We start from the raw sequence: 17901 nt of genomic DNA, 5'->3' as shown, positions 1-17901 counted from the left end.
TATCTGAGTTCTAGCTCTTCTATTTATAATACATTTTTGACCTTTGGACAAATCTGTCTAGTCCTATCTTCTTAAGTCCTGGTTTCAACTTATGCTATCAGGGGATTATCTCACCTAGGCTCTTGGTAGATATGCTACCCTAGGCAGGTGCTGGTCCTTGACGGGCAACACACAGTTATAGCAAGAAATGTTTCACAAATGGTATCTGATATGGTCTAGTTAAGATTAATCTTAACTATAGCTTAATTAAGATTAATAAAATCTCATTCCTTAGAAATAATTATCCATTGACCTAAAGTCAACCAAAGTCTTTTTTCCCCTAATATTAAAATATATAATTGTTTGGAGGGCAGGGGGAGCAACTAACTTGAAATAAATCAGAAAACATCTTCACATTAATCATTCTTCTCAGATGCTTCAAATTTGTACTTAATGCCTTTCTCCTCCTGGACATCAGAAAGAACACCTGGGTATTCTGGCAGAAGTTTGTTTCTCCAAATCAATTTCTTGAAAAAATATGTCACTTTCAAGTTCCTGCATAATCCTTGTCACAAATAGTCTAAGATGGCCTGGCTTGTTCATGGCTTCCTTATGAACAGAACTGCCTCCCGCTATCCAAACCATGTCCACTTTATTTGCTAATTCTGATTGCTCAATAAATTTTAAGGCATCATCCAGACTTTGGCCAAGAAAATGAGCTCCTTGTGGAGGTTCCTTGAGGTCTCTGCTGAGAACTAAATGAATTCTGTCCTTTAAAGGTTGATTCTTCTTGGGAATAGAGAACCATGTCTTCCTACCCATAATCACCAAATTCTGTTTACCTTCTACTGATGAGGTTGTGGTCATTCTTTGGAAAAACTTGCATTCATTCCTGAGCGGGGGCCAGGGCAAGTCCCCGTTCTTGCCAATGCCCATGTTCCGGGACGCAGCGACGATGCAGTTTAACCTACGAACCATGATAGGAATCATGACAGCAGCTGTAAACACCTCCCAGCTAGCTCACCAAACTGGGATTACCCCACCGAGCTTGGTGCGAAATTCAAGAACAGATTTAAGTGAATATATTGACGGACTTTGAGGAGGATAATGAAAACAGCCTAGGGAACGGAAAACAAAGAGGTGTTGAAATGTTGATTTGAAATGTTCTTTAATCTTTACAAATGCTACTTGCTATAACTGTGTGTTGCCCGTCAAGAAGGATACAAGAGGAAGTAAGAGAGATGGAAGATAGGGAAAGAATAGCCAATAGAAGAAAATCAGCAAATTATTTTTTTAAATTCAGGAGAACTTTTTAGAAATAAAAGGTCTGAATCTACACGTTAAGAGTTCATCGTATACCTAAGAAAACTGAACTATAATGTTCAAGTTTGAGTCCTAGCCTTACAAACTACTGGACTCTAATACAAACTATTAGACTCAAAAATTCATTTTACCTGGAGGCTCCAGGTAAAAATCTAGATCACTTGCCAGACTGATTTTTGTTCTTTTGTTATGCATGTATATACACACATCCTGCTGTGGAGCTGGGTTAATAGCAACTATTGCAACTATTTCACTTGCCACTTACCACCCTGTTTGGGAGTTGAGCATTTGAGTGCAAGAGGTAAATCACAGGTCTGTTCTAATTCCACGGATGTGGAAATATTCTTGGAACTAAAGGTATGTTTTTCTTTCACTCCCTGGGTTGCATAAAGAGTTCTTAAAACCTTTCACCTTGCCATTTTGTTTCTTTTTGTCCTTACTTAGACATGTTCTAGCATGTTCTACTGTTCAACAATGATTTACACTGTATGCTGCTACATCATTATTTCTTTACCTTCATACTCAATTTGTTGGTGATAGTAAAATTCACTTCAGTAGCCCCACGTACACACACCTTTTTTCCTCCCTTCCCCCCTCTCTCTCATCCTTCCTTCCTTTGCCTTTTGGAAGTATCTGATCTGCTTCTGCTTTCTTGGAGTATCTTAACTAATTTCAGTGGCACTGGTTTATAATAAATCAAGTGGATTAAAGTTTGGTAATTATTCATTGAGTACTCAGCAATAAAGGCATTTCAGAGAATGCAGAAACTATTTTAAATATAGGGCACATAAGCATATGAGATTTTTCTGATGTAAATGTTACATACCATTGTTCTATTGTTGTTTGTTTTGTTTTAATTTGGATCTCTGCTAGTTGAAACTACACTGATAAGAATATCGTACATGAAATCTGAGTAAACAATACAAAACATGGAAAACGTACAATACATGATGGATGTTATAATCAGGACAGGCAGCAAGTAATAGAGGGCTAAGCAGAAAGGCCATTCATGCTGCTTGAAAGGTTAAGCATTTGTTTGACAGGAGAGTGATATTTTTAGTTCAGCCTTGGAGGATAAGGAGAGTTTCACTATATAGTGTAAAGGAATATGGCTTCTAAGGCAAGAAACCAATGCATAGGGGTATTAGTGGAGGGTTCTTTGAGACTGTCAGGAAAGATGTGACAAAAAAGCAATAAGAGGCTGGGAAGCACTGTAGGCTGAAGGCAGAGCTGAAGAGGTTAGATGTTATCCTTCCTCTAAAAGGGACCATCAGAGGTTTTCAAGCGAGGGAACGGGATGACTGGATCAGAATTTTAGAAACATTTTTCTTGAAGTGGTGAAGGGGGTAAATGATGGAAAGAGAGAGACTATCAGAAAAAGTCATGAGAAGAAGTGGTCTACCCAAGTAGTCTTCAAACATTTTTGCTCATGAAGTCCCTAAAAAATTTGAAAAACAATGTTCCTCTTCACATATTTTAAGTTGAGGAATATGTTTTTATCATAAATTTAAATAATGACAAAAAGTGCAATTTTCAGGGGAAGGAAAGATAGCGGGGGAGTAGGGGACCCTATTCCAACTGGTCCCCAGAATTGAGCTGGATATCTACCAGACCACTCTGAGCACCCACGAAACCAGCCTGAGATGTAAGAAGATCTGGAGCTCTACAAGCAGAATATCGCAGGCGGTTGGTTTCGAGGTATGAAGCGGGGAGCCCTGATTCTGCGGGCAGATATGGGAGGATAAACGGCAGCGGGTGGGAGCCTGGCCGTGGGGATCCTACACTGCCAGTGAGTGACAGCCTCACGCGCTGGGGACCGGGCACAGACTCGCAGACCGGAAAGGACTTTAGGACAGCCCCTGGGGTGGAAACCCGGAGCTGCAGGGTTGCTCATGCAATCCATGGGTGGCTGGCAGTTTTAGAAGCACAAAGGGCAGAGATGTGCCCTGACCTGAAGGCAGGACTGGGGGCACTGCGGGGGCGCCCGATCCAGGCTGCTGCAGTTTATAGCAGCATGGATAGAAATGGAGACAGTGTGACCTGGAGAGCTCACTGAAGAACAGACTGTGATCTCTCTGCTCTGAGGCAGAGGGTTGGAAACGGTCTCTTCTGCTCTGACTTGCGGAAGAGACGCGGAAAACCACCAGGGAAAGAGAACAAAAGCCCCAAAAACTGATTCCCGCTGAGCCGATCCCCCGCCACAGGGGGTCAGGGCAACTCCGCCCAAATAGGGTTGCCTGAGTAACAGCGCGGCAGGCCTCTCCCCAGAAGACAGGCTGGGAAAACAAGAGGCCAGCAACCCTAAGGTCCCAAGAAAATAGATGCATCTTGCTTGGGTTCTGGTCAATAATTTGGACTCTATACATTCCCTCAAACACCCATCAACAGAATGACTAGGAGGAGGAACTGCCAAAATAGAAAAGTCTCAGAGATTATGACTTATGCTGCAGATTTACAAATGGATGCAGATATAACCAAGATGTCGGAGATGGAATTCAGGCTAGCAATTGTGAAGACAATAGCTGGAATGGAGAAATCAATTAATGGCAACATAGAGTCTCTAAGGGCAGAAATGAAAGCTGAATTGGCAGAACTTAAAAATGCTATCAATGAGATCCAATCCAATCTAGATAATCTAACAGCTAGGGTAACTGAGGCAGAAGAATGAATAAGCGACCTGGAAGACAATATAATAGATAAAAAGGGAAAAGAGGAATATAATAGATAAAAAGGGAAAAAAGCGACCTGGAAGACAATATAATAGATAAAAAGGGAAAAAAGAAATTTCAGAATCCATGAAAATAGAATCAGAGAAATAAGTGACACCATGAAGCGTTCCAGTGTCAGAATAACTGGAATCCTGGAGGGAGTGGAGAGAGAGAGAGGACTAGAAGATGTATTTGAGCAAATCGTAGCTGAGAACTTCCCTAATCTGGGGAATGAAACAAACATTCGTGTCCTAGAGGCAGAGAGGACCCCTCCCAAGATCAAGGAAAACAGGCCAACACCCCGGCGTGTAATAGTAAAACTTGGAAAATCTTAGAACCAAGGAAACCATCTTAAGGGCAGTTAGGGGGAAGAGATTCCTTATGTACAGAGGGAGGAATATCAGAATAACGTCAGACCTATCCACAGAGACCTGGCAAGCCAGAAAGGCCTGGCGAGACATATTCAGGGTACTAAATGAGAAGAACATGCATCCAGGAATACTTTATCCAGCAAGGCTGTCATTTAGAATGGATGGAGAGATGCAGAGCTTCCATGACTGGCAGAAACTGAAAGAATATGTGACCACTAAACTGGCCCTGCAAGAAATATTAAGGGGGGTTCTATAAAAGGAGAAAGACCCCAAGGGTGATATACAACAGAAATTTACAGGGACAATCTATAAAAACAATGTCTTCACAGGCAACATGATGACAATTAATTCATATCTTTCAACAATCACTCTCAACGTGAATGGCCTAAATGCTCCCATAAAATGGCACAGGGTGGCAGATTGGATAAAAAGACAGGACCCATCTATATGCTGCCTACAAGAGACTCATTCTGAACCTAAAGATACATCCAGACTGAAAGTGAAGGGATGGAGATCCATCTTCCATGCCAGCGGACCTCAAAAGAAAGCTGGGGTAGCGATTCTTATATCAGACAAATTAGATTTTAAACTAAAGTCTGTAGTTAGAGACACAGAAGGATGCTATATCATTCTTAAAGGGTCTATCCAAAAAGAAGATCTAACAATTGTAAATATCTATGCCCCCAACATGGGAGCAGCCATCTACATAAGCCAACTGTTAACCAAAATAAAGAGTCATATTGATAACAATACGTTAATTGTAGGAGACCTCAATACTCCACTCTCAGCAATGGACAGATCATCTAAGCAGAAAATCAACAAGGAAACAAGAGCTCTGAATGATACACTGGACCAGATGGACCTCATAGATATTTACAGAACATTCCACCCTAAAACAACAGAATACTCATTCTTCTCGAGCGCACATGGAACTTTCTCCAGAATAGACCACATACTGGGTCACAAATCAGGTCTCAACCAATACCAAATAAAGATTGAGATTATTCCCTGCATATTCTCAGACCACAATGCTTTAAAACTGGAACTCAATCACAAGAAAAAATTTGGCAGAAATTCAAACACTTGGAAGCTAAAGACCACTCTGCTCAAGAATGTTTGGGTCAACCAGGAAATCAAAGAACTTAAACAATTCATGGAAATCAATGAGAACGAAAACACATCGGTCCAAAACCTATGGGATACTGAAAAGGCGGTCCTAAGGGAGAAATACATAGCCATCCAAGCCTCACTCAAAAAAATAGAAAAATCCTGAATTCACCAACTAACTCTACACCTTAAAGAACTGGAGAAAAAGCAACAAATGATGCCTAAGCCACACATTAGAAGAGAAATAATTAAAATTAGAGCAGAGATCAATGAATTAGAAACCAGAAACACAGTAGATCAGATCAATGAAACTAGAAGTTGGTTCTTTGAAAGAATTAATAAGATCAATAAACCACTGGACAGACTTATCCAAAACAAAAGAGAAAGGACCCAAATTAATAAAATTATGAATGAAAGGGGAGCGATCATGACTCACACCAAGGAAATAGAAACAATTATTAGAAATTACTTTCAACAACTATATGCCAATAAACTGAGCAATCTGGATGAAATGGAGGCCTTCCTGGAAACCTATAAACTGCCAAGACTGAAACAGGAAGAAACTGACAACCTGAATAGGCCAGTAACCAGTAATGAGATTGGAGCAGTGATCAAAAACCTCCCAAAAAACAAGAGTCCAGGGCCTGATGGATTCCCTGGGGGAATGCTACCAAACATTCAAAGAAGAAATAATACCTATTCTACTGAAGCTGTTTCAAAAAATAGAAACAGAAGGAAAACTTCCAAACTCATTCTATGAGGCCAGCATTACGTTAATCCCCAAACCAGGCAAAGACCCCAGCAAAAAGGAGAATTTCAGACCGATATCCCTGATGAATATGGATTCCAAAATCCTCAACAAAATCCTAGCTAATAGGATCCAACAATACATTAAAAGGATCATCCACCACGACCAAGTGGGATTTATCCCCGGGATGCAAGGGCGGTTCAGCATTCTCAAATCAATCAATGTGATAGAACACAGTAATAAGAGGAGGGAGAAGAACCATATGGTCCTCTCAATTGATGCAGAAAAAGCATTTGACAATATACAACATCCTCTCCTGATTAAAACTCTTCAGAGTATAGGGATAGAGGGAACATTCCTCAAGTTCATAAAATCCATCTATGAAAAACCCACAGCAAATATCATCCTCAAGGGGGGAAAAGGTGAGAGCCTTTCCCTTAAGATCAGGAACACATCAAGGATGCCCACTCTCACCACCATTGTTCAACATAGTACTAGAAGTCCTAGCAACAGCAATCAGACAACAAAAAGAAATAAAAGGTATTCAAATTGGCAAAGAAGAAGTCAAACTCTCTCTTTTCACAGACGACATGATACTTTATGTGGAAAACCCAAAAGACTCCACCCCCAAATTACTAGAACTCATACAGCAATTCAGTAATGTGGCAGGATACAAAATCAACGCACAGAAATCAGTGGCTTTCTTATACACTAACAACGCAACTGTAGAAAAAGAAATTAGAGAAACGATTCCATTTACAATAGCACCAAAAACCATAAGATACCTTGGAATAAACCTAACCAAAGAGGTAAAGGATCTATGCTGTAGGAACTACAGAACACTCATGAAAGAAATTGAAGAAGACACAAAAAGATGGAAAAACATTCCACGCTCGTGGATCAGAAGAATAAACATTGTTAAAATGTCTATGCTACCCAGAGCAATCTATATCTTCAGTGCCATCCCGATCAAAATTCCAATGACATTTTTCAAAGTGATGGAACAAACAATCCTAAAATTTGTATGGAATCAGAAAAGACTCCGAATCGCCAAGGAAATGTTGAAAAAGAAAAACAAAGCTGGGGGCATCACGTTGCCCGATTTCAAGCTATATTACAAAGCAGTGATCACCAAGACAGCATGGTACTGGCACAAAATCAGACATATAGACCAATGGATCAGAATAGAGAGCCCAGATATGGATCCTCAACTCTATGGTCAAATAATCTTCGACAAAGGAGGAAGAAACATGCAATGGAAAAAAGACAGTCTCTTCAATAAATGGTGCTGGGGAAATTGGACAGCCACATGGAGAAGAATGAAACTCGACCATTCTCTAACACCATTCACAAAGATAAACTCAAAGTGGATGAAAGACCTCAATGTGAGACAGGAATCCATCAAAATCCTAGAGGAGAACATAGGCAGTAACCTCTTAGACATCGCCCACAGCAACTTCTTTCAAGATACATCTCCGAAAGCTGGTGAAACAAAAGCAAAAATGAACTTTTGGGACTTCATCAAGGTAAAAAGCTTCTGCACAGCAAAGGTAACAGTTAACAAAACAAAGAGGCAACCCACAGAATGGGAAAAGATGTTTGCAAATGACACTACAGATAAAGGGCTGGTATCCAAGATCTATAAAGAATTTCTCAAACTCAACACCCAAAAAACGAGTCAAAAAATGGGCAGAAGATATGAAAAGTCACTTCTCTGAAGAAGACATGCAAATGGCTAACAGACACATGAAAAAATGTTCATCATCATTAGCTACCAGGGAAATTCAAAACCACATTGAGATACCACTTACACCAGTTAGAATGGCAAAAATGGACAGGGAAAGAAACAACAAATGTTGGAGAGGTTGTGGAGAAAGGGGAACCCTCTTACACTGTTGGTGGGAATGCAAGTTGGTACAGCCACTTTGGAAAACAGTGTGGAGGTTCCTCAAAAATTTAAAAATAGAGCTACCTATGACCCAGCAATTGCACTCCTGGATATTTACCCAAGACACAGATGTAGTGAAAAGAAGGGCCATGTGCACCCCAATGTTCACAGCAGCAATGTCCACAATAGCCAAACTGTGGAAAGAGCCGAGATGCCCTTCCACAGATGAATGGATAAAGAAGATGTGGTCCGTATATACAATGGAATATTACTCAGCCATCAGAAAGGATGAATACCCAGCTTTTACATCAATATGGATGGGACTGGAGGGGATTATTCTAAGTGAAATAAGTCAAGCAGAGAAAGTCAATTATCATATGTTTCACTTATTTGCGGAACATAACGAATAGCATGGAGGACATTAGGAGAAGGAAGGGAAAAATGAAGGGGGGCGGAATCGGAGGGGGAGATGAACCATGAGAGACGATGGACTCTGAGAAACAAACTGAGGGTTCTAGAGGGGAGGGGGTGGGGGAATGGGTCAGCCCGGTGATGGGTATTAAGGAGGGCACGTTCTGCACGGAGCACTGGGTGTTATATGAAAACAATGGATCGTGGATCACCACATCAAAAACTAGTGATGTATTGTAGGGTGACTAACATAACATAATAAAATTTTTAAAAAAGTGCAATTTTCAGCTTATAGTAACAATATTTTACAATAAAACAGTATAAGACTATTTTTAAATGTATTCAGTGGAATAAATACAGCAATTTGATTTTTACCAATAACCATTTTTTAAAAATACACAATCTCTTCTTTAATTCTTTTGTTCTTTAATTCCATTCCACTATCCTTCCAAGGTTATAGAACATATTTTATATTTGAAAGTCTTTTATTAATCATAGTATATATATTTTACAACAAAACACACACATGTGTATATATATATATATATGTGTGTGTGTGTGTGTGTGTGTGTGTATATATGTATATATGCCAGACCTAAATCCCTTGAGGTCAGAAATTAAAAATTGACCTACTTGAAATAGTTTTAATAGCAGTAGGTATATAAGGAGAACACAAGTATATCAATGAATTATCCTGCCACCTTTCCAAATTATATAATGCTGTTTCTGAATATAACCAAAATTCACTCTGCACAAGATTTTTCATGTGTCAAAAGTAATAAATTCAACTTTATGTTCTAACTCTGAGGAAGGTAATAGTGTTTGATAATGCTACTTTACTTCCTGAGAATAAATTCCTAAGACATCCAGTGTTGTTTCTGAATTGCATAAGTGGAAAGTAAACCCAAATTCCAGATTCACATTTCTCTATTCTTCTGAATTTCGCTCTTTCAATATTGCTGCAAACTAAAGAACTGTAGCTAACCCCTGAAAGCAATGACAATTCCCACTTTTCTTTTGTCTTCTAAAACAAGAGTTGAATCTTCCCTGTCTTTCTTGCTTTTGTTCTTCTTTAAGGATAAATCAAAAATTTATTCAGTGAATAGAAAATTGAATGGCCAAAGACTGATGCTGGACAGTATCAAGTCAGAAATTTTTTATAAATAGAGTTTTTAAAATCCCAGGTTGTATAGCCTAGAACATTCTCCATTTAGGCACTTCTGTATTCCTGCCTTCTCTGAGTATATCTCTTTAATGATTCTGTAGAAGTCCATCTTCAGGGGTTCACTGTTATATACATAGTTACAATAATAATGGTTATTTCTCATTTGAGTAGCAGTATTCTGTTGCGTATTTTATATACATTGTCTCTAATCGCTATTTTGAAAGGAGGAAACTGAGGTTTATATATATGAAAATACCTACCTAAGCCCAAACAGCTAGTTAGTAAGGGGGCCTGGATTTAAACTTGGTTCCCTCACTAACTTCAATTTTGCTTAAAGTGGTATCCTTTGAAATACAGAGAATGTACTATAGTCTATGAAGCTGATGATAGGCTTTAAAAGTATCAGCCTTAAAAAGTTATTTAACTTTATTTTCTATATTGTTCCCATTACATAAGGAAAAAGTCTTATTAAGAATTCTGACTACCATTTTTTTAAATTTATTTTTTAAATTCCAGTATAATTAATGCAGTGTCATATTAGTTTCAGGTGTAAAATATAATGATTCAATATTTCTATATATTACTCAGTGCTTATGTAAGTGTACTCTTAATGCCCTTCACTTATTTCATCCATCTCCTCCCCCCCACCCCGCCCAACTACTTCCCTTCTAGTAACCACTAGTTTGTTCTCTATACGTAAAAGTCTGTTTTTTGTGTCTTTTTTTCCTTTGCTCATTTGTTTTGTTTCTTAAATTCCACATATGAAGGAAATCATATGGCATTTGTCTTTCTCTGACCTATTTCACTTAGCATTATATTCTCTAGCTCCACCCATGTTGTTGCAAATGGCACGATTTCATTCTTTTTCATGGTAGAACGATATTCCGTTGTATATATATGCCAATCTTCTTTATCCATTTATCAATCAATAGACAATAGGGTTGCTTCCATATTTTGGCTATTGTAAATAATGCTACAACAAACTTAGGGGTGCACGCTATCTTTTCAAATTAGTGTTTTTGTATCTTTTGGGTAAATAGCCAGTAGTGGAATTACTGGATCATATGGTAATCCTATTTTTACTTTTTGGGGAATCCCCAGACTGTTGTCCACAGTGGCTACACCAGTTTGCATTCCCACCAACAGTGCATGAGGGTTCCTTTTTCTCTACATCCTCCCCAACACTGTTGTTTCTTGTTATTTTATTCTAGCCATTCTGATAGATGTGGGGTCATATCTCATTGTTTTGATTTGCATTTCCCTGATGATGAGTGATCTTTTCATGTGTCTGTTAGCCATCTGGATGTCTTCTTTGGAGAAATGGCTAGTCATATCTTCTGTCCATTTTTAATTGGATTATTTGGGTTTTTTTGGGGGGGGTCTTGAATTGTGTATGTTCTTTATATATTTTGGATACTAACCCCTTATCGGATATATCATTTGCAAATACCTTCTCCCATTCAGGAAGTTATCTTTTAATTTTGTTTCCTTTGCTGTGCAGAAGCTTTTATTTTGATGTAGTTCCACTAGTTTGTTTTTGCTTTTCTTTCCCTTGTCTTAGGAGACCTATCTAGAAAAATGTTGCTATGACCAATGTCAGAGACATTACAGCCTGTTCTCTCTTCTGGGATTGTTATGGCTTCAGGTCTCACATTTAGGTCTTTAATCCATTTTGAGTTTATTTTTGTGTATGGTATAAGACAGTGGTCCAGTTTCATTCTTTTGCATGTAGCTGTCCAATTTTCCCAACATTTGTTGAAGAGATGGTCTTTTCCCCATTGGATATACTTGACTCCCCCCTTGTTGTAGATTAATTGACCATAAAGTGTGTGTTTTTCTAGGCTCTCAGTTTCTTTCTATTGATCTATATTTCTATTTTTGTGCCAGTCCCATACTGTTTTGATTACTACAGCTTTGTAGTATAACTTGAAATCTGGCATTGTGATACCTCCAGTTTTGTTTTTCTATTTCAAGACTACTTTGGTTATTGGGGGTCTTTTGTGGTTCATACAAATTTTAGGATTATTTGTGAAAAATGCTTTTGGTATTTTGGTAGGGATTTGCATTAAATCTGTGATTGCTTTGGGTAGTATAGACATTTTAACAGTATTTATTCTTAAGACCAGTCCATGGGCATGAGCTATCTTTCCATTTGTTATGTCATCTTTAGTTTCTTTCATCCATGTTTTATAGTTTTCACAGTACAGGTCTTTTACATCTTCAGTAAAATTTATTTAGATATTTTATTCTTTTTAGTCTAATTAGGGTTGTTTTCTTAATTACTCTTTCTGCTGATTCATTATTTGTGCATAGAAATACAATGGATTTCTCTATATTGATTTTGTATCCTGCAACCTTACTGAATTCATTTGTCAGTTTTAGTAGGTTTTTGTTGGAGTCTTTAAGGTATTCTGTATACAGTATCATGTCCTCTGCAAATTGTGAAAGTTGTACTTCTTCTTTACCAATTTGGATGCCTTTTATTCCTTTTATCTGATTGCTGTGGCTAGGACTGCTAGTATTATGTTGAATAAAAGTGGTGAAAGTGGACATCTTTGTCCTGTTCCTGATCTTAGGGGAAAGGCTCTCGGTTTTCACCACTGAGTATGATGTTAACTATGGGTTTTTTGATATATGGATTTTATTATTCTGAGGTTTCATGAATGGACTATACTCTGTCAGATGCTTTTTCTGTGTCCATTGAAATGAACATAGGCTTTTTATCCTTTCTCTTGTTGATGTGGTGTATCATGTTGATTGATCTGGGAATATTGAACCACCTTGCATCCCAGGAGTAAATCCCACTTGGTCATGGTGTGGTGAATGATTTTTTTTTTAATGTATTGTTGGATTTGGTTTAATTCTTTTTGATGATTTTGGCATCCACATTCATCAGAGAGAATGGCTTATAGTTTTGGTTGTTTTCTGGGTGTTTTTGTTTTGTTTGTTTTGTTTTTTGTAATGTCTTCATCTGCTTTTGGTATGAGGGCAGATTTGGCCTCATAGAATGAATTTGGAAGCTTTCTGTCTTCTATTTTTTGGAATAGTTTGAGAAGAATAGGGATTGACTCTTCATTAACTATCTGGCAGTATTTGCCTGTGAAGCAGTATGGTCCTGGACTTTTCTTCATTGGAAGTTTTTGATTACTGATTCAATTTCATTGCCAGTAATTGGTCTGTTCAAATTTTCTATTTCTTCCTGCTTCAGTTTAGGGGGGGTTATGTGTTTCTAGGAATTTATCTATTTCTTCAAAATTGCCAATTTTTTAATATAATTTTTCATAATAGTCTCTTTTTAAAAATTTTTTATTGTTATGTTAATCACCATACATTACATCATTAGTTCTTTTTTTTCCAGAGATAAAACTTTATTTAAGGCATCAAGCAATATACTGAAAGAAGTGAGTCATGCACAAGTAATGTCCTTATTTCCATAATTGTCCATTTGATACTCTCTGCCCTCTTAACAAGGGAGTATAGTGAGCAAAGATGAGAAGCACACAGCTTTTATACATAACCATATCAGTATAAGTGTTTAAGAAAGTCCTTAAATTTTGTTTTCCTTCTTTGAAAGGAATTTCGGTTTTATTTCAGAAAACCAAAACAAACTAGTTCTTCTACTGAGGATGAAATTTCTCTCCAGAGTTATTTATGAAATAATACAGCTGCCTTTCTCTTTAAAAGGATTCTTGTCTTCTGGAATTCCTTTCACCAGAGGATCCTCTCCAGAACGTTCTTCAATGTAGTTCTTTATTTCCTCAGAACATTTAGACACCTGTTGCCTCTGCAACTTCACTTCTTTGTGAAGTTGCTCAACTTCCATCTTCAGCTTTTCCTTTTCTGGCAAATCTTCTATGTGAAGGGCCGGCATTTTCGCCCCAGAACCGGGCCCGGGGACAGCTCTGGAAGTGGACAGGCTGGGAATGCGGCACACCAGGGCGCACCCCGCCCGCCCACCAGCACTGGACGGGACCGCCTCCCCGCCGCGCTCCCCAGGGCCCCGAGAGCTCGGCTGCCTGCCGGGCGTCCCCTCACGCCGACCCTGCCCCGTGTCCTAGGCTCTTTCTCCGGCCTGCACGACCGCAAGAGGCCTGCCCCAGCGAGCCGGGGAGGGTTGAGTCGAGAGGGAGCCTGAGAAGCTGGGCGCTGCCCGAGCTCCGGGCGGGACGCTGGCCCCCTGCCGGGTCCCGAGCCGGCCACCTACATCATTAGTTCTTGATGTAGTGTTCCATGATTCATTGCTTGTGTATAACACCCAGTGCTCCACGCAGAACGTGCCCTCTTTAATACCCATCACCAGGCTAACCCATCCCCCCACCCCCCTCCCCTCTAGAACCCTCAGTTTGTTTTTCAGAGTCCATCGTCTCTCACGGTTCGTCTCCCCCTCCGACTTACTCCCCTTCATTCTTCCCCTCCTGCTATCTTCTTTTTCTTTTTTCTTAACATATCTTCTATTATTTGTTTCAGAAGTACAGATCTGTGATTCAACAGTCTTGCACAATTCACAGCGCTCACCATAGCACATACCCTACCCAATGTCTATCACCCAGCCACCCCATCCTTCCCACACCCCACCACTCCGCAACACTCAGTTTGTTTCCTGAGATTAAGAATTCCTCATATCAGTGAGGTCATATGATACATGTGTTTCTCTGATTGACTTATTTCACTCAGCATAACACCCTCCAGTTCCATCCACGTTGTTGCAAATGGCAAGATCTCATTCCTTTTGATGGCTGCATAATATTCCATTGTGTATATATACCACATCTTCTTTCTCCATTCATCTGTCAATAGACATCTTGGCTCTTTCCACAGTTTGGCTATTGTGGACATTGCTGCTGTAAACATCGGGGTGCATGTACCCCTTCGGATCCCTACATTTGTATCTTTGCGGTAAATACCCAGTAGTGCAATTGCTGGATCGAATGGTAGCTCTAATTTCAACTGTTGGAGGAACCTCCATACTGTTTTCCAGAGTGGCTGCACCAGCTTGCATTCCCATCAAGAGTGTAGGAGGGTTCCCCTTTCTCCACATCCCTGCCAGCATCTGTCGTTTCCTGACTTGTTAATTTTAGCCATTCTGACTGGTGTGAGGTGGTATGTCATTGAGGTTTTGATTTGGATTTCCCTGATGCCGAGCAATGTTGAGCACTTTTTCATGTGTCTGTTGGCCACTTGGATGTCTTCTATGGAAAAATGTCTGTTCGTGTCTTCTGCCCATTTCTTAATTGGATTATTTGTTCTTTGGGTGTTGAGTTTGATAAGTTCTTTATAGATTTTGGATACTAGCCCTTTATCTGATATGTCATTTGCAAATATTTTCTCCCATTCTCTCAGTTGTCTTTTGGTTTTGTGGACTGTTTCTTTTGCTGTGCAAAAGCTTTTTATCTTGATGAAATCCCAATAGTTCATTTTTGCCCTTGCTTCCCTTGCTTTTGGCGATGTGTCTAGGAAGAAGTTGCTGCGGCTGAGGTCGAAGAGGTTGCTACCTGTGTTCTCCTTTAGGATTTTGATGGACTCCTGTCTCACGTTTAGGTCTTTCAACCATTTGGAGTCTAGTTTTGTGTGTGGTGTAAGGAAATGGTCCAGTTTCATTCTTCTGCATGTGGCTGTCCAATTTTCCCAACACCATTTGTTGAAGAGACTATCTTTTTTTCATTGGACATTCTTTCCTGCTTTGTCAAAGATGAGTTGACCATAAAGTTGAGGGTCCATTTCTGGGCTCTCGATTCTGTTCCATTGATCTATGTGTCTGTTTTTGTGCCAGTACCATACTGTCTTGATGATGACAGCTTTGTAATAGAGCTGGAAGTCTGGAATTGTGATGCCGCCAGCTTTGCTTTTCTTTTTCAATATTCCTCTGGCTATTCGGGGTCTCTTCTGGTTCCATACAAATTTTAGGATAACTTGTTCCATTTCTTTGAAAAAAGTGGATGGTATTTTGATGGGGATTGCATTGAGTGTGTAGATTGCTCTAGGTAGCATTGACATCTTGACAATGTTTGTTCTTCCAATCCATGAGCATGGAACGTTTTTCCATTTCTTTGTGTCTTCTTCAATTTCTTTCATGAGTATTTTATAGTTTTCTGAGTACAGATCCTTTGCCTCTTTGGTTAAATTTATTCCTAGGTATCTTATGGTTTTGGGTGCAATTGTAAATGGGATCAACTCCTTGATTTGTCTCTCTTCTGTCTTGTTGTTAGTGTATAGGAATGCCACTGATTTCAGTGCATTGATTTTATATCCTGCTACTTTACTGAATTCCTGTATGAGTTCTAGCAGTTTTGGGGTGGAGTCTTTTGGGTTTTCCACATACAGTGTCATATCATCTGCAAAGAGTGAGAGTTTGACTTCCTCTTTGCCGATTTGGATGCCTTTGATTTCTTTTTGTTGTCTGATTGCTGTGGCTAGGACTTCTAATACTATGTTGAATAGCAGTGGTGATAGTGGACATCCCTGCCACGTTCCTGACCTTAGGGGAAAAGCTCTCAGCTTTTCCCCATTGAGAATGATATTGGCTGTAGGTTTTTCATAGATGGCTTTTATGATATTGAGGTATGTACCCTCTATCCCTATACTCTGAAGAGTTTTGATCAAGAAAGGATGCTGTACTTTGTCAAATGCTTTTTCTGCATCTATTGAGAGGATCATATGATTCTTGTTCTTTCTTTTGTTAATCGATTGTATCATGTTGATTGATTTGCGGATATTGAACCAGCCTTGCAGCCCAGGGATAAATCCCACTTGGTCATGGTGAGTAATCCTTTTAATGTACTGTTGGACCCTATTGGCTAGTATTTTGGTGAGAATTTTTGCATCCATGTTCATCAAGGATATTGGTCTGTAGTTCTCCTTTTTGATGGGGTCTTTGTCTGGTTTTGGGATCAAGGTAATGGTGCCTCATAAAATGAGTTTGGAAGTTTTCCTTCCATTTCTATTTTTTGGAACAGTTTCAGGAGAATAGGTATTAATTCTTCTTTAAATGTCTGATAGAATTGCCCTGGGAAGCCTTCTGGCCCTGGGCTTTTGTTTGTTGGGAGATTTTTGATGACTGCTTCAATTTCCTTAGTGGTTATAGGTCTGTTCAGGTTTTCTATTTCTTCCTGGTTCAATTTTGGTAGTTGATACATCTCTAGGAATGCACCCATTTCTTCCAGGCTATCTAATTTGCTGGCATAGAGTTGCTCATAATATGTTCTTATAATTGTTTGTATTTCTTTGGTGTTGGTTGTGATCTCTCCTCTTTCATTCATGATTTTGTTGATTTGGGTCATTTCTCTTTTCTTTTTGATAGGTCTGGCCAGGGGTTTATCAATCTTGTTAATTCTTTCAAAGAACCAGTTCCTAGTTTCGTTGATCCGTTCTACTGTTCTTTTGGTTTCTATTTCATTGATTTCTGCTCTGATCTTTATTATTTCTCTTCTCCTGCTGGGTTTAGGCTTTATTTGCTGTTCTTTCTCCAGCTCCTTTAGGTGTAGGGTTAGGTTGTGTATTTGAGACCTTTCTTGTTTCTTGAGAAAAGCTTGTATTGCTATATACTTTCCTGTCAGGACTGCCTTTGCTGTATCCCAAAGATTTTGAACAGTTGTGTTTTCATTTTCATTGGTTTCCATGAATTTTTTTAATTCTTCTTTAATTTCCTGGTTGACCCATTCATTCCTTAGTAGGATGCTCTTTAGCCTCCATGTATTTGAGTTCTTTCCAACTTTCCTCTTGTGATTGAGTTCTAGTTTCAAAGCATTGTGGTCTGAAAATATGCAGGGAATAACCCCAATCTTTTGGTACCGGTTGAGACCTGATTTGTGACCTAGGATGTGATAAATTCTGGAGAATGTTCCATGGGCACTAGAGAAGAATGTGTATGCCGTTGCTTTGGGATGGAATGTTCTCAATATGTCTGTGAAGTCCATTTGGTCCAGTGTGTCATTTAAAGTCTTTATTTCCTTGTTGATCTTTTGCTTAGATGATCTGTCCATTTCAGTCCGGGGGGTGTTAAAGTCCCCCACTATTATTGTATTGCTGTCAATGTGTTTCTTTGCTTTTGTTATTAATTGCCTTATATAATTGGCTGCTCCCATGTTCGGGGCATAGATATTTACAATTGTTAGATCTTCTTGTTGGATAGACCCTTTAAGTAGGATATAGTGTCCTTCCTCATCTCTTATTACAGTCTTTGGTTTAAAATCTAATTTGTCTGC

General features: G+C 39.1%; 2 pseudogenes; both read right to left on the bottom strand.

Annotated features, from left to right (window-relative positions):
* Positions 1-395: 395 nt before the first annotated feature.
* LOC114201474 (dihydrofolate reductase pseudogene) lies at positions 396-957 on the bottom strand (annotated as a pseudogene).
* A 12092-nt stretch (positions 958-13049) lies between these two features.
* On the bottom strand, positions 13050-13616 carry LOC114201471 (guanine nucleotide-binding protein G(I)/G(S)/G(O) subunit gamma-11 pseudogene; annotated as a pseudogene).
* Between the last annotated feature and the right edge of the window lie 4285 nt (positions 13617-17901).

Source organism: Eumetopias jubatus, unplaced genomic scaffold (genome assembly GCF_037043125.1).
Source record: "Eumetopias jubatus isolate StellerSeaLion01/CBP00866 unplaced genomic scaffold, mEumJub1_p1.0 scaffold_2, whole genome shotgun sequence".
Lineage (NCBI taxonomy): Eukaryota > Metazoa > Chordata > Mammalia > Carnivora > Otariidae > Eumetopias > Eumetopias jubatus.
This window is presented reverse-complemented; position numbering and strand designations above follow the sequence as displayed.